Raw genomic sequence first — 12898 nt, 5'->3', positions numbered from 1 at the left:
AAAGGGGGACACAGCAATAAAGGGGGACACAGCAATAATAGAGGGGAGGGAGCAAGTATAGTCCCTATACTCCAGGACCCCTCCCCACCCGGCGGCAGTGGCCGAGAGCCACTCCGCGTGCCCCACAGGGGGCCCACTTACCACTGCCGGCCGAGAGGGGAGGACCCCAGGCGGCATTCCCACACGCCGCCCGGGTCGATTGCCGTGCTTACGCCCCCCAATTACCTCCCACGGGGGGGCGCGGTCCACTTCAGATGCCGCTGTCCGGACAGCAGGGGCAGCGGAAGGACCGGGCGCGGAGCAGGCCGCGCGCCACGTGGTCCAGGCGCGCGGCCCAGTTGAAGACTCGGGCTGCAGATTCTGCCCGAGGAGGAGAGTTGGGGCACACAGAGCCCATGGAGGGAGCCACTGGGAGGGAGCCCAGAGAGGGAGACCCATGGAGGGAGTCCAGGGAGGGAGACACAGGGAGGGAGCCACTGGGAGGGAGCCACTGGGAGGGAGCCACTGGGAGGGAGCCACAGGCAGGGAGCCACTGGGAGGGAGCCACAGGCAGGGAGCCACTGGGAGGGAGACACAGGCAGGGAGCCACTGGGAGGGAGACACAGGCAGGGAGACCCATGGAGGGTGTCCAGGGAGGGAGACACATGCAGGATGCCCATGGAGCCCAGGGAGGGAGACACAGGGAGGGAGACACAGGCAGGGTGCCCATGGGGAGCCAGACTGCTGGGGAGGGGAACCTCACCACCAGGCTGCTGGGGTAGGAGGAGGCCACCGTCTGCAGCAGCACCAGTACCAGCCCTGAGGGCACACAGGATGGCTGTAACAACCAGGATCCAGCATCCAGGGCCCCAGGCAGAAAATCCAGCAGGCCCAGCAACAGGAGGAAGCAGGAAACTTGTTGCTGGCCCTGCTCCTAAGTGGCACTGAGGTCAGTCTAATCTGTCACCACCCACTCCCTCACATCTCACACTCCCACATGTAGCATATAGCCAATCATGCTTTATCCATCCCACACTCATACATGTGCCCCTGTCCGCTAAGCTGCGCACTCTCCCTGGGGCCTTATCAGTGTTGTGATTGCAAAATACATGTTTATCGTTTGTGCCTAGCTAAGATTTGCAGTATAAGACCTGGGCAATCTATATTGCAGTTAGGCTGTGAGGTTACACGTCATGTCTAGTTAGCAGGCTGGATGTTTGAGTGTATGCCTACATAGCAAATGCTAAAGAAAGCAGGAAATGTTAAATTATATGCTTAATATTATTATATAGTGTCACATGCCAGACTATATATGTGTGTATCCATGCTAGTTGTACTTATGTGTGTAGGTGTGCAGGCAAGTTTTGGTAGCGAGCAGCCAGAGGCTTTACTCACAGCTCAGTCCCGAGCCCCGGTCTGACCATGCCAGCCCGGGGCACAGCACAGTCCCATCCCAAGCAGTCACACTGCGTGGTGGCGCCATTGATTGCAGGTAAGTTGGTGCTTTGCTAGTGCTTGGAGGTTCTTTTCCGTTTCTCCCGCTGCAGCTGTGCCCTTGTGTGCACTCTCCTGAGTGACCTCCGTGGTGCCGCTGTGGGTCTGCGTGTGGGACGGCGCTGGAACCGCTGGGCGGCTTTGTTGAGCCCTCTTCGTGTTGCAAAGCGGGCGGGGGGTGAGTACCTTGCTCTGCTGCGAGGTTGGTGGACGCTGGCTGAGGTAGGCTTGTGGCGGTCTATCAGCGTGGCAGTCAGTTTGGGTCCTGCTGGGTCTCCGCCGCTGCTCACCTGTATCTTGCCACGTGGAGTGGTCAGGTAAGCGTTCGCTGTGCAGAGGGAGTTAGGCTTGGGCTTTTCTAGCCCCTCAGACCGGCATCTGGGTACTCTGTCGGTTGCTTGGTCGTTGCGTGAGAGCAATCCCTTCTTCTGGTTCCAGGGCACATGGTCACCTCCATCTTTGGTAGTTCGACTTGCCCTCGAGCTGGATGCTTGCGTCCCTGGGCTCTGGTCGCTTGGCCCGAATGCGGCTGTGGGGCGAGGACCAGGATCACCCCCCGGTCCGGGGGGGGTGGGTGGGGGGGGACCGGGGCCACTCAGATGTGGTTTGTTGTCTGGCTCCGGTAGGCGGGATAGTGGAGCGGCGGCCATCCACTCCACTCACCGCCAGGAAAAGGTCCCGCTTGTTGCTGCAGAGATATCCCCTCCGGGGGACTAAAACTCAATGAGCAAGCCTCTCCCCGGTTCCGGTGGCCATATACATCGAGGGTCGCAGTTATAGTTGAGGTTGGTGATGAAAATCGTGTTTTATAGGCATTATGGGGTCGTTGTTTGCAGGAGCTGAGCTTTCTTGCGACAAAAAGGCAAAAGAAACTCAGTAGCTTGCCCTTTAGTTTGTCTCCGCTTAGCTCTCAAAACTGTTTTTGCTCACTTGTGCCATTACAAAGAGAAGCTATACCATTTGCACATCAGACTGATCCCACCCATAAAGGCAGTCTCGAACCGAAATGCCAGCAACTTCTCTCATGGTAATATAATGTTCTTAACTATACTCAGCAACATGCCCTGAGTACAACTATACCCCATTTGTATACTTTTGCAAAGCAACAATCTTAATTGTTTCAATCTTTAATCCTAAACCAAACTCTAATTCTAAGACATCCTAATTCCAAATTTAACCCTAAATTGCCCCAGCTGACAGAGAGGAACCCCAAGTGTTCATTGATACCTGGAACTCCTGGTGTTAGCAGGTATTTAATCCTGCTCACATCGCAATCTTTTGATGGGCATTTAAATGACTAACTAAAGATTTGTTTGCAGTTCTGCAAACAGCTCGTCAAAAAGTCTGGGGCCAGTAAAAATGGCCCCAGCTGACAGAGTGGAGCCCCTGGTATCCATTAGTACCTGGTGTGGGCAGGGATTTAACCCTACTAACACCAAATCTGCAGGATGTCATGACACCATAAAGGCATTACAGTACAGTATAGCTAGAACATGATGTCCTAATGTGAAGTGGTTAACTAGCGAAGATAAAGAAAGATGTTTACAGAAAGATGTAAAATAGTAAAAAAAAAAACACATGAGATGGGAAAACAATTATTGGAGAGAGGAGAGGTGAAACTGAAGGAGAAAATCAGTGGGGAAAAAAAGTTACAGACAGAATCTAGAAAGGTGAGCAAAGTGAGACATAGTTAAAGAGGTATCAAAATGTGTTTTTTTGCTTATGGCTGCCAGCAAGATGAGTAGTTCCAGATAGGGAATGGAAACTTTCATGACCCAATCAGATTAACTCCACCGTGTTCTGTGAGCCACTCAGAAGATAGTAGTTGGATTTCTCAGTGTCCATAGTGTAAATAGTCAGAAGGGAGTTTTTAAAGTCCAGAGTGCTATTAGTAGAGGGATTTTTGGGAGCCTTGCAATGGTTAACAGAGTAAGTTATGTCGTTCAGTGGTGGATAGTAGTTGATGTTTTGAGTGTTTCTAGCGGGGATGGTTGAGAAAGCCATGTATGTTCCATGTGATTGTGACAAAAGAAGCTCTGTGAGCCTTGACTGAAGTTAGAATGTGGTTCCTTGGGTGCCCAAGTGGAGTAGACTGGGTACACTAGTGCCAAAACTAATGTTATTATAGTTTGGAGAAGATGTCAATGCCCAAACTTGTTGTCTCATATATATTTGTTATTTTGAGATTAATGGGAATTTGTTTAGATTCAATAGACATGTAACAACTGAATTACATATGCTTGAAAAATGGGTAAATTACAAATTTTTATATGATATTAAGCACTACTTTATGACTCAATGAGAGACTGACTTTTTGGAATTCCTATCTTAGAGCTGTCCCAATTCATGAAAATAAGCAACTTCTGTGACAGATCCTCTGCCCCTGGATTTTAAAGTTTATTTTATTCCCTTTCCTAATCTGTTAGGCCAAATACGTCTAGTCCCTATATTAACATTGCCCCGTTCGACTAACAAAGGAACTACCGAATGACCGACCACCCAGATGCGGAGTGTGCCACTTGTTGACCTCCATAACCACACCTCGACGTTCAGCTGGGTGGTCGTTGTTCGTATGTACGAGCACGTTGCGGCGGGCATTTTGGAATACAAACACAGCCAGCAGTGGACCTAAAATCGAACACTCGATGGTGCGAACACCGCTGAGACTTCCATGCCCACGTATGTTCGACAATATTCAGACGAAGAGAATGGCGATCAGTAGAAACATCTCCCGAACCACAGGGGCAATGGGAACGTACACATGGGAACTACTATTTACCTGTATAGGCTGTATTTTGGTACTCCTGAAAGAGACCAGCCGCACAGCCTAAGTTCATGGAACTATCTTGGGCATACGCTGTCAGGATCCCGCGGGCGGCTGGGAGGGGAGGCTGCAGTCCGCTCGCGGCACTCACCCTCCAGCCGTCCACGGTCCCCTTCCTGGCGTGCGCTCGGCGGGCGGCATCCTCCCAGCCACGGATGCCGCCCGTGTCTTCGTCTACGTCCCCCAGCGGCAGCATGCATGACGCTGCATTCTGGGAGACCGCCCATTTTAATAAACGCCGGGGTCAGCCACCTGACCCGGCGTTAAAGGCACAGTGCCTCAATCACAGTGGGAGGTCTAGATATCTCCCACGTGTGATTGTTAATTCTGATTGGAAATTATCCAATCAGAATTAACCTATGGATTTAAATACTTACCTTTCCTGTTCCTCTCTGTCCTGTTGTGGTCTTTGCTTGCTAGTATTGCTACTGAACTTGTGTTTCTGGTTGCGTACTCTCTGGCTTGTATATCCGACTTTGTGACTTTCTCCTACCCTTTGACCTCGGCTTGTTTCTCGTTATTCTGTCTTCTGGTTCCCCTTACTCGGCTTGTCTCCTGACTTTTCTTTGTGTGCTTAGCCCGGCCACTCTAAGTACTGCACATTTTCTTTGTGTGTGTTGGCGTGTTTGGTCCCCGGAATCGTGACATACGTCTTGTGTGCGGTCGGTCTAAACTATACCCTGGTGACGTTTCAGTTACATTCGTGGGATCTGAGTGATTTGGACATATGTTGGGCACTCAGACCCAGGCTATCCGGGGATATAGAACTTGAAGGGGTACCTCATTGTTAAAGTTTTGGGGTATTTTTATTATGCATGTCCTGGACCTGAGAGGTAATGTAATTATGTGTGTGCTTATGTTGCTGTCCCCTCTCAGGTCCAGTGGGGAATGCCCCTGGAATGTGTCACTAGAAACCCCTTGCATGGAGACTTGCATAAAAGGCCAGCTGTGGCTCCATTAAAATCAGTTCTACTTTACCCTCAACATAGAGCCTTGTCTCTTGTTTGTAGGGAAATGCTATACAAGCTATACCTGCTCTTCATACTACTTGGATGCTGTAACACGACTCACACTTGGGGGAATGACGTCTCTGGCGGTGGAAACCCCTCTACTCACCGGGGTGACCGCTACAACTTCTATTTCAGGGCTTTGGTATAGAGGTTGAACCTGCCCTGACATACTGTTTGCTTAAAAGCAAAGTTTTTCATATTAATATATTTTCTGATCTTTGGATGTTAGACCATAATCTTCATGATATTCTTTCTTACATCCTCAACAACAAAACAAAAATGCCAAAATGTTAATAATTATATCACAATGTGCTGCATAACACCCTATTTGTAAGTGCCCCTCCTCTTTTTAAGTTAATGTTTTAAGATATAATAGTGTTTTATGTATTGTTTTACTAACCATCAATCATTTGTTCCTTTCCGAACTGCAATTTGTATGAATTTTAGTCACTCGGGTGATCATCTGGAAATCCAATTATCTAACCGCCATGCATCAGAATAATGGAAAAAATAACACGCACAATGCAAGATGCAAGAACATGTTCATTTTGATTTGTGATTAGGAGTGTTGCACCTGGTGCCAGATAAAAGGGGATGTAATGGAGAAAAGGCTTGTTTTTTGGTGGGGGCAATTAAGCATCTTAGTTTGCCATGAGAGACAAGAGGCCTGCCTAATCATGTGAGCTTTTCTGTCCCCAAGCAATAGATGGAAAACAAAAGATGATTAATGGTTAGGGGACAGTCAGTTCATGTTGATTTTATTCACAGAACAAGTAACAATTGACAAATAGAGGTAAAAAGGAGAAACAGTAAAAATCTATACGTTCAAGCAGGATTCCTCCAGACACTGTCACTGCAGCTTTTGAGAGAGACAGGCCAGCAGTGAAAATGTGTGTTTTACCTCTGCTCTGCCTGTGTGGGAGTATGAGATGGCCCATGTCATTGATCTTAGTGCGAGACTAGGTTTAGCTTGCTGTATTTACTTAGCACTTGAAACTAATTTGAGTGGGAGATAGCCATGGGTGTCCGCGGGGGGGGGGGGGGGGGTACTTGCCGCCCCCCCTGGATTTTTCAGCTTGTGCTGCTATTTTTTGTTTCAGTGTGAGAATACACTGCAGTACCGCCGCTGGCCAGTAGGTGAATGAAGAAAGGCAGGGATAGGAATTACAGCTTATCCCTGCTTTTCTCTCCTGACTTTATCCATAGAGGAGCAGTACAGAGTGCAGCCAGCAACTCCCAGCCTGCAGAGACAGTCTACAGATCAGGTAAGTGAGGCATGGGGGGCAGCCTACAGATCAGGTGAGACATTGGGGAGGGGCAGCCTACAGATCAGGTAAGTGAGGGATGGGGGGCAGCCTACAGATCATGTAAGTTAGGGATGGGGGGGCAGCCTACAGATCATGTAAGTTAGGGATGGGGGTCAGCCTACGGATCATGTAAGTGAGGGTTTGGGGGGGTGGCCTACAGATCAGGTAAGTGAGGGATGGGGAGGGCAGCCTACAGGTCAGGTAAGTGAAGGATGGGGTGAGAGACAGTCTACAGGAAGGTAAAGAAGGAGCAGAAATGAGCAGAAATGTTCTGCAAGGGGGAGGAGGGGTCAGCAAGGAATAGGAAGGAGCAGCAAGAAGCAGGAAGGGGTAGGAAAGGTTTGCAAGGAGCAGGACTGTAAAGTAGAAGGAGCAGAAATGAACAGGAAGGGACAGCAAGGAGCAGGAGGGGTCAGCAAGGAGCAGGAAGGGTCAGCAAGGAGCAGGAAGGGTCAGCAAGGAGCAAGAAGGGTCAGCAAGGAGCAGGAAGGGTCAGCAAGAAGCATGAGGGGTCAGCAAGGAATAGGAAGGGTCAGGGGTCAGCAAGAAGCAGGAAGGGTCAGCAAGGAGCAGAAATAATCAGAAGGAGGACAAAGGTAAAGTAGGAGAAAGAACAGAGAGTCTAAAAGGAACAGAAAGGGTCTACGTGGAACAGAAAGGGTCAGCAAGGCGCTGGAAGGGGCTGCAAGAAGCTGGAAGGAGCAGAAAGAAGCAGGAACGGGCAGCAAGAAGTAGGTAGGGTCTGCAATGAGCTGAAAGGGGCAGGAAGGGACAGAAGGAACACAACAGGAAAGGAGCAGAAAGAATCAGAGCACAAAGGTAAAGTAGGAGAAGGAGCAAAAAAGAACAGCAAGGAGCAGGAAGGTAAAGTAAGAGAAGGAGCAGAAAGGAGAAGGAACAGAAATGAGGAGGAAAGGGCAGCAAGGAGCAGAAACATTCAGGAGGAGCACAAATGTAAAGTAGGAGAAGGAACAGAAAGGGTCTAAAAGGAGCAGAAAGGGCAGCAAGGAGCAGGAAGGGACAGAAGGAGTCAAAAATGTGAAGGAGCAGAAAGAATCAGGAGCACAAAGGTAAAGTAGGAGAAGGAGTAGAAAGGAGAAGGAACATAAATGAGCAGGAAGGAACATCAAGGAACAGTGAGGGTCATCATTGATCTGGAAGCGGCAGGATGTGCAGAAAGGAACAGAAATGAGCAGGAAGGGTCTGCAAGGAAAATGAAGGGTCTGCAAGGAACAGAAATGGGCAGGAAGGGACAGAAGGAGCACAAATGTAAAAGAGCAGAAAGAATCAAAAGGAGCACAAAGGGCAGCAGGAACAGGAAGGGACAGAAGGAGCACAAAGGTAAAGGAACAGAAATACTCAGAAGGAGCAGAAAGGAGAAGGAACAAAGGTAAAGTAGGAGAAATAGCAGAAAGAATCAGAAGGAGCAGAAAGGAGAAGGAACAAAGGTACAAGGTAAAGTAGGATAAGGAGCAGAAAGGAGAATGAACAGAAGTGAGCAGGAAGGAACATCAAGGAGCAGAAAGAAGAAGGGACATAAATGAGCAGGAAGGAAAATCAAGGAGCAGAAAGGGGCAACAATGATCTGGAAGGGGCAGAAGGAGCATAAAGGTAAAGTAGGAGAAGGAGCAGAAAGGGGGCATCTAGGAGCAGGAAGGGACAGGAGGAGCACAAAGGTAAAGGAGCAGAAAGAATCAAAAGAAGCAGAAAGGAGAAGGAACATTGGTACAAATATAAAGTAGGAGAAGGAGCAGAAATGAGAAGGGACAGAAATGAGCAGGAAGGGAAATCAAGGAGCAGAAAGGGTCAGCAACGATCTGGAAGGGGCAGAAGGAGCACAAAGGTAAAGTAGGAAAAGGAGCAGGAAGGGGCAGCAAGAAGCAGGAGGGGCAGCAAGAAGCAGGAGGGTGCAGCAAGGAGCAGGAAGGGTCAGCAAGGAGTAGGAAGGGGCAGCAAGGAGTAGAAAGGGCCTGCAAAGAGAAGGAAGGGTCTGCAAGGAGCAGAAAGGGATCAGAAAGAGAAAGGAGCAGAAGGGCACAAAATAAGCAGAAAATAGCAGAAAGGTAAAGGTGCAGAAGGAGCCAAGGAGGAGAGAAGACAGTGTCAGAAGAAAAAGAAGACTGTGTCAAATGAAGGAGAAAAAAAAATGAGATTGGAGCAGGAAGGACAAGTGAAGTGATCCATCCACTTTATTCTGGACACCACATCATAAGGCTTTGGTACCTGGTCCTGGCAGGGAAACTTTGGACCTTCTCATCTCCCCAGGTAAAAAAAAATATCAGTGTTAATGTGTTCGCTTTTATTTACGGATTGTCAGGAAACAGAGGGCCACTGGGTAGGGGTGCTGCTGATTGGCTAGAGCGGTCAGCTGGCACTCTAAGCCATTCAGTAGCTCCCCATTCATAAAAACGTATAACATTTTTATGAATCAGGAACTAGTGATTGGTTTAGAGCATCAGCTGACCACTCTAGCCAATCAGTGGCACCAATGCCTGTTGTCAATCTGCACTTCCTGACACTCCGTTTCAGAAGCCGAATACCACTGAGCGAAATGGAGATCTGGAGTTGGAGGAAACCTTTGGGGTTAAACCATTTGAGAGCGGTTTCACCCCTTAAAGGAAAGAGAGCGCCCAGGGGCCTCCTTGCATCATTGCACTTTCATTTAAATGAAGTTGTTTTGATGACCAAAATGTTCCTTTAACTTGATTAAAGGAACACCATAGTGTCAGAAAAACAAACATGCATTCCTGACACCATAGTTGGGAAAACGCTATTCACCCTGGCTTTGTGTGTCAAAAAGGGGCCAAGCATGGATGTCATTACAATTATGCGCCCCCCTGGAAAAATTCCTGCGGACGCCCATGGAGATAGACTGTGTCAATATTTCAAGTGTGAGACCAGCAAAAACAGAGAATATGAGAACTCTGAGAATAGGTAAAAGCTCAGAGAAATGTGTTGCTTCCATTTTGGTTAATCCCCACTCAGGTAGTTTTTGCTAAATTGACAATTACAGGGAGAACCTAGTTCACATCCTAAATACCCGCAACTTCCCTCTGCAACCTTTTGTTGGATGATTGTTTTGTCCGTCTTTGAGCCTCATCTGCAAGGTATAGCTGCAAGGCCAGACTGGGAAGAAAATTCGACCTGGGCATTTTTTAATTACAGCGGCCCACTAAAAAGGGGGCGGAGCCAGATAGGGTGTGTTTTGTCATCACCAATAACAAGCATACCCCATCACAACGTGAGCATGTTGGTTCAATGCTCTTCCAGAGCAGACCATGCACAGAGCTCTGCTGAAGTGCTCTAGCATGAGAAAAAGACCCTGTATTTGTTCTGCACAGCACAAGCAAATTTAATAACATGCTTGCACTATGTTTGCTTGAAATTTGTCTCTGGTGTCTCCATAGATGGGATACCAGGAGACAAAAATGCCAGGAAAGAGTATTTTGCTGTGTGTGTGTGAGGGTGCTGTGTGTGTGGGTGATGTGTAGTGTGGTGCAAGAGGGGTGCAGTGTGTGTGAGGGGTGTAGTGTGTGTGTGGGTGCTGTGTGGCTAAGAGTGCTGTGTGTGTGTGCTGTGTGTGAGTGATGGGTGCTGTGTTTGCGTGAGGATGCTATGTGCATGTGAGGAAGCTGTGTGTGAGGGTGCAGTGTGTGTGTTTGAGGGTGATGTGAGTGTCAGGGGTGCAGTGTGTGTAAATGAGGGTGTTGTGAATGTCAGGGGTGCAGTGTGTTTGTGTGTGTGTGTGATGGTGCTGTGAGTGTCAGGGGTGCAGTGTGTGTGTTAGTGAGGGTGCTGTGAGTGTCAGGGGTGCAGTGTGTGTGTATGTGTGTGTAAGGGTGCTGTGAGTGTCAGGTTGCAGTGTGTGTGTGAGGGTGCTGTGTGTGTGTTTGGGTGATGTGTGTGTTAGGGGTGTAGTGTGTTTGCAAGAGGAGCACAGTGTGTGTGGGTAAGGGTGCTGTGTGTGAGGGGTGCGGTGTGCTGTGTCTGAGTGATGGGTGCTGAGTTTGAGTGAGAGTGCTACGTGCACATGAGGGTGCAATGTGTGTGTGAGTGAGGGTGCTGTGAGTATCAGGGGTGCAGTTTGTGTGCGTGAGGGTGCTGTGAGTGCCAGGGGTGCAGTGTGTGTGAGGGTGCTGTGAGTGTCAGGGGTGCAGTGTGTGTGTGTATGATGGGTGTGTGTGTGAGTGAGGGTGCTGTGAATATCAGGGGTGCAGTGTGTGTGTGTGTGTGTGAATGAGGATGCTGTGAGTGTCAGGGGTGCAGTGTGTGTTTGAGTGAGGGTGCTGTGAGTGTCAGGGGTGCAGTGTGTGTGTGAGTGAGGGTGCTGTGAGTGTAAACGTGCAGTATGTGTGTGTGAGTGCTTATATCCCCCCTCCCTTCTTACCTTTAGCCTAGGAGGGGAGATTGTGCTGCTGCCATCCCTGGTGGTGCTAGTCAGGGGTGGGCTGGGCCGGGGGGCAGGGAGGCAATTGACCCCAGGCCGCCCTAAATCCTTTTAAGACCGGCCGCGGTGGGCCGGCCCTTTAAATGCTGCAGCCGCCTGAGCACTCTGTAAAGAGCCTCAGGCGGCTGAAGGACAGATTCTCCCCTCCCCTCCCCTGTAGCGTGGCCGAGCTGCTCTCCGGTCCGCGGTGCCCGGCCGGAGTGATGGGAAGGTGCACACTCAGTGTGCACTTCCTGTCAGTACGGCCGGTTACAGGAAACAGAAACTCCTGTTCCGTGCGGAGTTTCTGTTTCCTGTAACCGGCTGGACTGACAGGAAGTGCACACTGAGCGTGCACCTTCCTATCACTCCGGCCGGGAAACGCGGACCGGAGAGCAGTTCGGCCACGCTACAGGGGAGGGGGTAAGAAGAAGGGGTAAGAGGGAGGGGAGTAAGAAGAGGGGAGGGGGGAGTAAGAAGAGGGGAGGGGGGAGTAGGAAGAAGGGGGAGTAAGAAGAGGGGAGGGGGGGAGAGTAAGAAGAAGGGGGGAGTAAGAAGAGGGGAGGGGGGAGTAAGAAGGGGGAGAGGGGAGTAAGAAGAGGGGAGGGGGAGTAGGAAGAAGGGAGGGGGGTAAGAAGAGGGGGGAGTAAGAAGAGGGGAGGGGGGAGTAAGAGGAGGGGGGAGTAAGAGGAGGGGGGAGTAAGAAGAGGGGGGAGTAAGAAGAGGCGAGGGGGGAGTAAGAAGAAGGGGGGAGTAAGAAGAGGGGGAGGGAGGGAGTAAGAAGAGGGAGGGGGGATAATAAGAGGGGGGGAGTAAGAGGGGATGGGGGAGGGGCGGAGTAAGAGGAGGGGAGTAAGAAGAGGTGAGGGGGAGTAAGAAGAGGGGAGGGGGGAGTAAGAGGAGGGGGGAGTAAGAAGAGGGGGGAGTAAGAAGAGGGGGGAGTAAGAAGAAAAGGGGGGAGTAAGAAGAAAAGGGGGGAGTAAGAAGAAAAGGGGGGAGTAAGAAGATGGGAGGGGGGAGTAGGAAGAAGGGAGGGGGGAGTAGGAAGAAGGGAGGGGGGTAAGAAGAGGGGGAGAGGGGAGTAAGAAGAGGGGGGAGTAAGAAGAGGGGGGAGTAAGAAGAGGGGGGAGTAAGAAGAAGGGGGAGTAAGAAGATGGGAGGGGGAGTAAGAAGAGGGGAGGGGGGAGTAAGAAGAGGGGAGGGGGAGTAAGAGGGGAGAGGGGGGAATAAGAGGGGAGGGGGAGTAAGAGGAGGGGGTAAGAGGAGGGGGAAGTAAGAAGAGGGGGGAGTAAGAAGAGGCGAGGGGGGGAGTAAGAAGAAGGGGGGAGTAAGAAGAGGGGAGGGAGGGAGTAAGAAGAGGGGAGGGAGGGAGTAAGAAGAGAGGAGGGGGGATAATAAGAGGGGGGGAGTAAGAGGGGATGGGGGAGGGGCGGAGTAAGAGGAGGGGGAGTAAGAAGAGGTGAGGGGGAGTAAGAAGAGGGGAGGGGGGAGTGTAAGAAGGAGGGGAGAAAAGAAAAAGAGGGTGAAGAAGAGGGGGAGGGGAGTAAGAAGAGGGGGAGGGGGGAGTAAGAAGGAGGGGAGATAAGAAAAAGACGGGGGTAAGAAGAGGGGAGAGGGGAGTAAGAAAAGGGGAGGGGGAGTAGGAAGAAGGGAGGGGGTAAGAAGGGGGAGTAAGAGGAGGGGGGAGTAAGAAGAAGGGAGATGGGAGTAAGAAGAGGGGAGGGGGAGTAGGAAGAAGGGAGGAGTAAGAGGAGGGGGGAGTAAGAGGGGAGGGGTGAGTAAGAAGAGGGGAGGGGGAGTAAGAAGAGGGGAGAGGGGAGTAAGAAGAAGGGAGAGGGGAGTAGGAAGAAGGGAGGGG

This window comes from Pelobates fuscus, chromosome 1, assembly GCF_036172605.1.
Source record: "Pelobates fuscus isolate aPelFus1 chromosome 1, aPelFus1.pri, whole genome shotgun sequence".
NCBI classification, from domain to species: domain Eukaryota; kingdom Metazoa; phylum Chordata; class Amphibia; order Anura; family Pelobatidae; genus Pelobates; species Pelobates fuscus.
Note: the sequence above shows the minus strand (reverse complement) of the source record.